General features: G+C 40.1%; 1 pseudogene; it reads left to right on the top strand.

Annotated features, from left to right (window-relative positions):
* Positions 1 to 6,953: 6,953 nt before the first annotated feature.
* On the top strand, positions 6,954 to 7,522 carry LOC102838437 (annotated as a pseudogene).
* The last annotated feature ends 1,742 nt before the right edge of the window (positions 7,523 to 9,264 follow it).

Below are 9,264 nucleotides of genomic sequence, written 5' to 3'. Positions count from 1 at the left end.
GTTGTCAAGGACTTCATTCTTCTTGGATCAACTATCAACACTCGCGGAAGCAGCAGTCAAGAGCTCAGACAACGTATTACATTGGGCAAATCTGCTGCACAGGAACTTTTTAAAGTATTGAAGAGCAAAGATGTCAGCTTGAGGACTAAGGTGTGCCTGACCCAAGCCATGGAGAAGGATGTCATGTTGGATAAGGTGGAGGGTCAGAGAAAAAGAGGAAGACCCCCAACGAGATGGATTAGCCAGATGACATCATTGATGGTGTCAAGTGTGGCAGCAGTAGTGAGGTTGGCCCAGGATCGGACATTGTTTCTTTCTGCTGTGCATGGGGTCGTTATGAGACGGTTCTGACTTGATGGCACCTGACAACAACAATAACAATGAATTGATTGCTGTCATTATGTTACTTTTTTGGCGGTGCTGTTCGTTCTGTGGTTCTGCTTTCCTTCTTGTGTTGGATTTCTGCCCTTTGAGTTGTTTCAGGTTGGTTTCTTCCTAGTTTCTCTGTTCGCTTGTTCTGCTTGGGAATTAGTTTTTACAATATGTTTTGGAATGTTAACTTACTTTGTGGTTACCTTGTTGTCTACTAGCTTTTCTCTGCATTTAGGATACTCCATTGTAACCTGTAATTTCTCCTGGCATCCCCACCATCTGCGCTTCTGTTGCAGCGTTTGTCCCTTCTTTGACATTGATGTGTTTATGTCCTTCAGATGATATCTCTGCTCCCTTGAGTTTTTTGTTGTAGTCTCGTTCTGTTCTGGACTCTACTCTCTGTTGGCTGTGTTCCAGGTGGTGTTTCCATACCTGTCAATCTCTGTGTGTTGTGTGTTCTTGTTGGTTCTCCATCCACAGAACTCCCTTTAGGATGTTTTGCAATGCGGGGTTGGTTTTGATAAAATCTCTCAAATTCTGTTTATCCTGGAATGTTTTGATCGCACCATCGTATTTGATTGATAGTTTTGCAGGATAGACAATTCTTGATTGAGAGTTTTTTTCTTGCAGTGTTTTGTATATGTCTCCCCATTGCCTTCTTGCCTGCATGGTTTGTTCTGAATAGTCAGAGCCTAATCTAATTTGCTTGCCTTTATATTTCTCTTCTCCCTGGCCGCTTTTAGTATTCTTTCCTTGTCTTTGATTTTGGAGAGCTTGATTATTATATGTTTTAGAGACTTCCTTTTGGGGTCTATCCTTCCTGGGGTACGTTGGGTTTCTTGAATGTTTATCTTCTCATCTTTCAAGATGTTAGGCAAATTTTCTTCCAGAAGCTCTTCAGTTATCTCCTCTGTGGACTTCTCTGATTCTTCTTGTTCCAGAATGCCAATAATTCTTACATTATTCCTCCTTATGTTATCCATCATGAATCTTAGACTCGCTTTACATTGGTTTATCCTTTTAGCTGCTTCCTGTTCTATCTTGGCAGTATTAAGAGATTTGTCTTCCACTGGACATCTGTTTACAGGTTTTGAATTGTTTTCAGTGCCATGTCAATCCTATTTGATTGTTCCTGCAGTACTTTCCTTACTTCTTCCTTATTTTCCTCAACCCCTTTTTGGAGTATTTGAATTTGTTTCCGTATCATTCTTCTGAATTCCCTCTCAGTCATATCCAGAACCCGCTCCTCCTCCTCTATAAAGCCTTTGTCGCTAGCTCATTTGTATCAACTGCTCTCTTTTGCTTTTGGACGTGTTTCAATAATGTTAATAGTTTCTTATTGGTCATGGTTATTATTATATTATTATAATTATTATTAATATGATCAGGTGATAGACTTCCCTCATTGTTTGTAAGGCGTAGCAGGTGTTGTTAGGTCTTATCTAACTGGTGGAGTATTATGGTGTATGCCTATAGCTTGGTTATGTCGCCAAAATTGCTGCTGCTTCTTAGGTGAGGTAGGGAGGAAAAGCTCCCACCTCCATGAAAGATGTGTGATCCAAAGGACCAAAAGCAGATGTCATATAAATGCATAGGCAGAAATCACCCCTTTGGAGCAGAGATGAGGCTTTGGTCAACTTTTTCGTGCTACACCAGCATTGTGTGTGTAAATAGAAGCCTCCAGCAGGGGTGGGAGTGATCCCTCTTTCGGCCCTCTCCTCTAGCCACTGCCGTATAGCTGGGCAGATATATATTGGGGAGTTATTGGGAGAAAGATCGACCACTATTTTTGTCTCTGATTGTCAGTTATCTACATGTGCTCAGCGCCAATCTTGGGATGGGTGAGACCTGTTCTGTTGGGTTTTCAGAGATTGCCTTAGGTGTTTCCTGCCCAGTGAACTCAGGCAGCCGCCCAGCTGTGGGTTGCCTGATTGATAGCTGGGGATTTTAATCTGTTCCCTGGGAGAGAAGTTGCGTGTCCTGCCAGAACAATAGCTGGAAGATCCACGCTGCTACCTCGGAGTAAGGCTGCTTCAGATTTGTGGCAGTGGCGGATGACGTCAAAAAGTCGCCACCCCTCTCCCTCTGTGCCTTGAGTAAATTGTCTCGCCTGATGTCCGTGCTGAGATCTTAAGCTGGGGCAGGGAGATTTTGAGGTGGGGGCGGGTTGTGCCTCTTCTTGCGGTTTTGTTTGTTTAGGTTTATTATTTTGCTGGAAACGCTGCTTTCTTAATGGGCTGAGTTTAGCCCCGCCCTCTAAACTCTGCAGGGGCGGGGTAGTCACCGTAACTCCCACTCTTCCTTGGGCGAGATTTTTAAGATGCCCGCAGTTTCCTCTGTAGTGTGATTTTTAAAAAATGCGAGTTCGGGAGATTGAAGCACTAGGTCTTATGATAGTTGAAGGCTGTGGGTTTGCTATATGAAAGTTTCCTTTGTGAGATCCCCCTCTCTTCTCACTGGAACTTTCCCTACCTGACTCGCCTAGCTGCAGCCGGAAACCAGAAGTTCATTTCGTTTAATTTTTTATCTTTCTTATCATAACAAAATTCCTTTGATTTGTATCATGTAAGTCAATATTTGGGTTTAATAAAAAACCTCTAAAGAGAATAAAAAGGGATGCAGATGGTATAACATTTTTAGGCACTATAAAGCTTGCTTTCTGTATTCTATCTGATTTGTCAAGAATACTCATCACCTATTTTGCAAAATTAAAGCTGATTTGTCTTCAAAATGAAAATAGGAATGGTCTGCTTAAAAAGAGCTAAATTTTCCATTAAAAACTGGACAAAGGACTTAACAAATACTTCATCAAAGAGGATATACAAATGTCAGAGAAATGCAGTGAGGTACCATTTCATTCTCTAGTTTTTATTGAGGAAACTGTGTTGGAGGTGGTATGGGGAAATTGGAACCTTCTATGGAGTCCTCTCACCAGCCTCTCCTCAGAAACCTTATACATTGGTGCTATGAGTCAGAACTGACAAGATGTCATTTAACACAAAAATGGAGTCCTGGTGGGGCGCAGTCGGATAGGCACTGGATTGCTAACCACAGTGTTAGCAGTTCAAATCCACCAGCTTTACCTTGGAAACCCTATACAGAGTTCCATGAGTCTGAACCAATTCCATGAATTTAACAACAACAACAACATTGCCGGTGAGAATGGAAAATTATTCAGCCATTTTGGGAAACAGTCTGGAACCTCCTTAAAAAAATTAGAGGTAGTTTTTGTTTGTTTGTTTATACCTTTTATTTATTTATTTGTTTAAGTTTTCATTGTGAATTGAGTGATAGTTTACATGGGAGAACATCAATTTCACACTCATTGTTTCATTGCAGTTATTACAGTCTCATGCATCATAATTCAGCAGTATTTGCTTTTATTCCCTCTGGGTTTTTTTTTGTTTTTGTGGGGGAGGGATGTACACAGAAACACTCAGGAATATTAGTCATTTAAACAACCAAAGGGAACATTCTGCAAGCCTGCCTCCTGGCTGACAGCACACAGCCTTTCTCTTCCCATGAGTCTGGAGTCCTCAGCTGCTCTATCTCTCCATGTTTTCATCTCTGCCTCCATCTTAGGATAGGGTCCCACATTCCATTCATTCTCTTCTCCCTTGCTGGCCTAGTGGCCTCTGTTCCTGTACAGAAAGATTATCTACTCCCCCTTTTTTATTACCAATCTTCTTAGAGGTAGTTTTTGGTGGTGTTACATGCCATCAAGTTGGTTCTGATTCATAACAACCCGTGTATAGGGTTTCTAAGGAGAGGCTGGTGAGTTTGAACCACAAAACCTGCAGTTTGTAATATAGTGCTTATTCTACAGCACCATACCAGGACCCCACAGTTGCACTCCTAAACATGTACCCTTGTTTTTGTTGTCAAGTGCTGGCAAGTCGATTCTGACCCATAGCAACCCTATATAGGGTTTCCAAGGAGTGACTGGTAAGCTTGAAAGGCTGACCTTGTGATTCAAAGTGATTTTTGCAGTCTAGCGCATTAGCCCACAGCCACACCAGGACTCAAGTGTATATCCCAGGCGTCTAATAACAATAGCATGAGCAGACATGTATATCTGTGTTCATCGAAGCACTATTCAACAATAGGTAAAAAAGATGGAAACAACCTAAATGCCAGTCTGTGGATGAAAGGATCAGTAAAATGATGCGGTACTTACATACAATGGAGTACTACTCGGCAATAAAGAAAAACGCAATGCAAAACATCCGGAGGATATTATGTGAGCAAAATAAGTCAGTTTTATATATATACATAAATGTATATAAAAGTGACTTACTTTGAGCATACCATATATATATAAATGGTATGCTCAAAGTAAGTCAGATTGAAGTTGTCAAGGACTTCATTCTTCTTGGATCAACTATCAACGCTTGTGGAAGCAGCAGTCAAGAGATCAGACGATGTATTGCATTAGGCAAATCTGCTGCACAGGAACTTTTTTTAAAGTGTTGAAGAGCAGAGATGTCAGCTTGAGGACTAAGGTGCACCTGACCCAAGCCATGGTATTTTCAATAACCTCATATGGATGCGAAAGCTGGACAATGAATAAGGAAGACCATAGAAGAATTGATGCCTTTGAGTGGTTGTGTTGGAGGAGAATACTAGAAGTGCCATGGACTGCTAAAAGAATCACAGAAGCAGCAGTCAAGAAATCAGACGACATATTGCATTAGGCAAATCTGCTGCACAAGACCTTTTTAAACGGTTGAAGAGCAAAGATGTCAGCTTGAGGACTAAGGTGTGCCTGACACAAGCCATGGTATTTTCAGTAATCTCATATGCATGTAAAAGCTGGACAGTGAATAAGGAAGACTGTAACAGAATTGATGCTTTTGTGTTAAGGTCTTGGAGGAGAATATTGAAAGTGCCATTGGCTGCCAAAACAACCAACAGATTTGTGTTGGCAGAAGAGCATCCAGAGTGCTCCTTGGAGGCCAAGAAGGCTAAACTTTGTCTCTCATACTTAGGATATATTGTTTGGAGGTACCAGTTGCTGGAGAAGGATATCATGTTTGGAAAGGTGGAAGGTCAGAGGAAAAGCGGAAGACCCCCAGTGAGATGGATTGGCAATTGGAAGCATTAGTGGGCTCAAGTGTGGCAACAGTAGTGATGTTGGCCCAAGATCGGGCGGTGTTTCAATTTGCTGTGCATAAGGTCACTATGAGTCGGTAGCGACTTGATGGCACCTAACAAGTTAAACCATAATAAATGTATATGCATTTATGTGGCTGTATGTACACACATTCATCTTTATCATAAAGCACATAAGGGGAATTTCATGGATATTTCTTGTTAAATGCTATTTAGTTGATTCTGACTCACAACAAACCTATATAGGGTTTCTGAGGAGCAACTGGTGTGTTTGAACTGGTGACTTTGCAGTTACCCGTTCAGTGCTTATCCTACAGCATCCCACCTGGACTCTGGATAATTCTTAGACATTCTTGTTTCCTTGGTTTGAAGAATTAGAACCATAGTCTCGTGAGACATCTTAATTTAATTCACATAACTCATAGAAGTTCATGTTGTTATTGTTCATGTTGTTATTGATAGGTGCCACTGAGTAAGCTCCAACTCATAGGGACCCTGTGCCCAACAAAACAAAATACTGCCCAGGTCTGTGCCATCTTGACAGTTACTATGTTTGATTCTATTGCTTCTGCTACTATGTCAATCCATGTCCTTGGGGGTCTTCCTCCTTTTCATTGACCTTCCACTCTACTGAACATGATGTCTTACTTCAGGGATTGGTCCCTCCTGACAGTATGTCCAAAGTGTGAGAGATGAAGTCTCACCATCCTGACTTTTAAAGGAGCATTCTAATTGTAATTCTTGCAATTCAGATTTTTTCATTCTGGCAGTCCATGGTATTTTCAGTGTTCTTCTCCAATACCATATAATTCAAAATTTCAAACTAAGAGCTTTGCTCCTGAACACTTTAAAGGAGTCTTATGCAGCAGATTTGCCTAATGCGATATGTCCCTTGATTTTGTGACTGCCGCTTCCTTGAGTATTTATGTGGATCCAAGCAAAATAAAGTCTTTGACAACTTGTCTTTTCTCCATTTGTTGTTAAATGCCATCTAGTCAGTACTGACTCATAGGGACCCTGTATAATGTTTTTGAGGAAATGTTATATACAAGAAAGAAAAGACCAAAGTGGATCTGAGAAGATACTCTGAAACTTGCTCTTGAGCATAGTGATACTAAAGCAAATGGAAGAAATGACGAGATAGAGAATTGAACAGAAAATTTCAAAGGGCAGCTGGAGAAGACGAAGTAAAGTATTATAATGAAATGTGCAAAAACCTGAGTATAGAAAACCAAAAGGGAAGACCATGCTCCACATTTTCCAAGCTGAAAGAATTGAAGGGAAAAGAAAAAAAAATTATAAGCTTTGACTTGCAATATTGAAGGATTCTATGCACAAAATATTGAGTGACACAGAAAGCATCAAAAGTAAATGGAAGGAGAAGCAGCCAGCCACCGTGAATCTAGTATCCTGGGCTCTGGTTGAGCACTGCTGCTCTGCGCAAGAGTGGCAGCTCCAATGCCGGGACCATGGTGTTCTACTTCACCAGCTGCAGCGTAATTCATTTACTTACACCATTTACATGGGAAAAGATAATATGAAAATGAAGATTTAATAAAGTATGGCTGGCCTGAGATATTTGGGGAAAAAGATTGAAGACATTCCAAAGGAAGTGCTGATGGACTGTGCACACCTTGTCAAGGCCAATAGTATTCAAGGCTGCAAGATGAACAACAATGTTAATGTGGTATATCCTCTCCGTGGTCTAACCTGAAGAAAACAGCTGACATGGATGTGGGACAGATAGGCTTTCACAGGCAAAAGGATGTAAAAATTGTGACAGTGGAGAAGAAAGTGAATGAGATATTGAACTGATTAGAAAAGACCAAAATGAGCAGTTTCCAGACCTAGCAGCAGAGAAAGAATGCAGAGACCGTGAAGAGAGAAATGAATAGAAAGCCGAAATTCAGGAAATGAAATAGAAAGAGAAAAAAGGAAGAAGAGGGAAATGGATGAACTTAGGAGCTATTCATCACTAATGAAAATTGAAAATATATCTTCAAATCAGGATGGCAATGATTCAGATAAATTCATGTGACTAGAGAAAATGACCTTTCAAAGATGTGAATTTAGGGACAATTGCAGACATTTTGATTTCAGCTATGTTCTGAATTACAAAAAGCTAACAACCAAAATTATACTTTAATTCTAAAATAGGTCTTTTTGCTGACAGAAAAGGATCGGCTATAATATAACACAGTTGAAGTTAACAGCATATTAACTTTAGGAAAGGGAAAATACTTTTTGTCAGTATATGTATTAGTATCTCCTGAAAGTTGGCTGCCCTTATTTTTTGGCTTTATAAAGAACCAGCCCTGAGAAATACTTTACGTGGTCTGTCCCTGAAAGATGATGTCCTGAGCAGCTTTTCATATTCTAAAAAATCTTGTTCTCTATTAAGAAGAATGAGCCCTGGTGTGATGCTGTAAGATAAGTAGTGGTTGGCAGTTCAGATCTACTAATCACTCTCAGAAAATTTATGCATGGTCCTTGTGAGTTGGAACAGACACGAGAGCACAAAAACACAAAAGTTAAAAATGTATTAGTGGGCAATAGAGATAAATACTCCTTCACCCCTGGTTTCCTGTTTAGAAAAACTATATAGCATATGGATTTTGAAGGTAGATGGTAGTGAAATCTTCAGAAGACTGGACTGCAATACTCAGGTTCTATTGTATCATTTTAGTCTTGTGATCCTCAGACTCTCAGCTTGTCCTAGCTTCTACATCCTTGCTTTCATTGATGGCTTCCATGATGCCATCTTGGAGCCCTCATATTAATTAATTCCCCCAAACCAAACCCACTGCCATCAAGTTGATTCAGACTCATAACAACCCTTTCTAGGGCTCTTAAGGCAGTCAGTCTTTATGGGATCAGAAAGCCTCATTTTTTGCTTGAGCACCAAGGTAGCCAAGCCATGTATAATAATTTCCAGGTTCTGGAGTAATTTTCTCAACAGTATGGAAAGAGGAAAATTTTCTCTGAATCATTTTGGAGATGTAGGTTTCCCGATTTTTGTCTTGGGACAATTTTTGCATGAAACAAAAGTGTCCATTGCAATTAAGATTTTTTTTTTTTTTTTTTTAAGGAAGAATCATGTATTTCCCTAGCCAACCAAGTAATTTATTTACCTTGAGATAAGATTTCTTTTGAGCTGAACCCTAAGTTCAGATTTCTCAGTTGCAGACCTAGTGATAAAATAAGATGTAACATTACTACTTAGCTTACTTCAACTGCTAGCCAATGTGGTTCTGAATAGATTTATTTTTGGTAGTAGCATGTAAGTCAAGCCCTGTAGAAAGAGAGGAAGCAAACAGCTGAAAAGGAAAGAGAACAAAGCCTGCTGAATAAAAGGGATCTGGATTCACATTTTAATGGCACCCAGAACTCCACATGCAACATTATTTTTCGTACCTGTTTTTCATCCAGCAAAAATGAGAAATAATCTACCCATAACAGCACTTTGGAATTGTGAATAAAGCCAAAAGACTTCAGTATTTCAGTGTTTCCCAAGCTGCTGGTATGTTGGATTGAACTGTAAAATTCCCTTAAAGCTTTATTTTGTGGCCATCTTTTGAGGAGATATGGAATTCACAGAGTTACTTTACCAAAAAGAAATGGTCGATGCCAACCATATGATCAAGAACCAATGGTATTGAGGGAAGAAGTCCATCACTGAATGCCTTGGTAAAAACAAGTGTCCAGGAATTGGTGGACTACAAATTGAAATCTTTCAGCAAACTGATATAGCACTGGAGGTGCTTCCTCATCTATGCCAAG

The sequence above is a fragment of the Chrysochloris asiatica genome, unplaced genomic scaffold (assembly GCF_000296735.1).
Source record: "Chrysochloris asiatica unplaced genomic scaffold, ChrAsi1.0 scaffold00368, whole genome shotgun sequence".
NCBI lineage: Eukaryota > Metazoa > Chordata > Mammalia > Afrosoricida > Chrysochloridae > Chrysochloris > Chrysochloris asiatica.
Note: the sequence above shows the minus strand (reverse complement) of the source record. Positions and strands in the feature narration are given on the sequence as shown.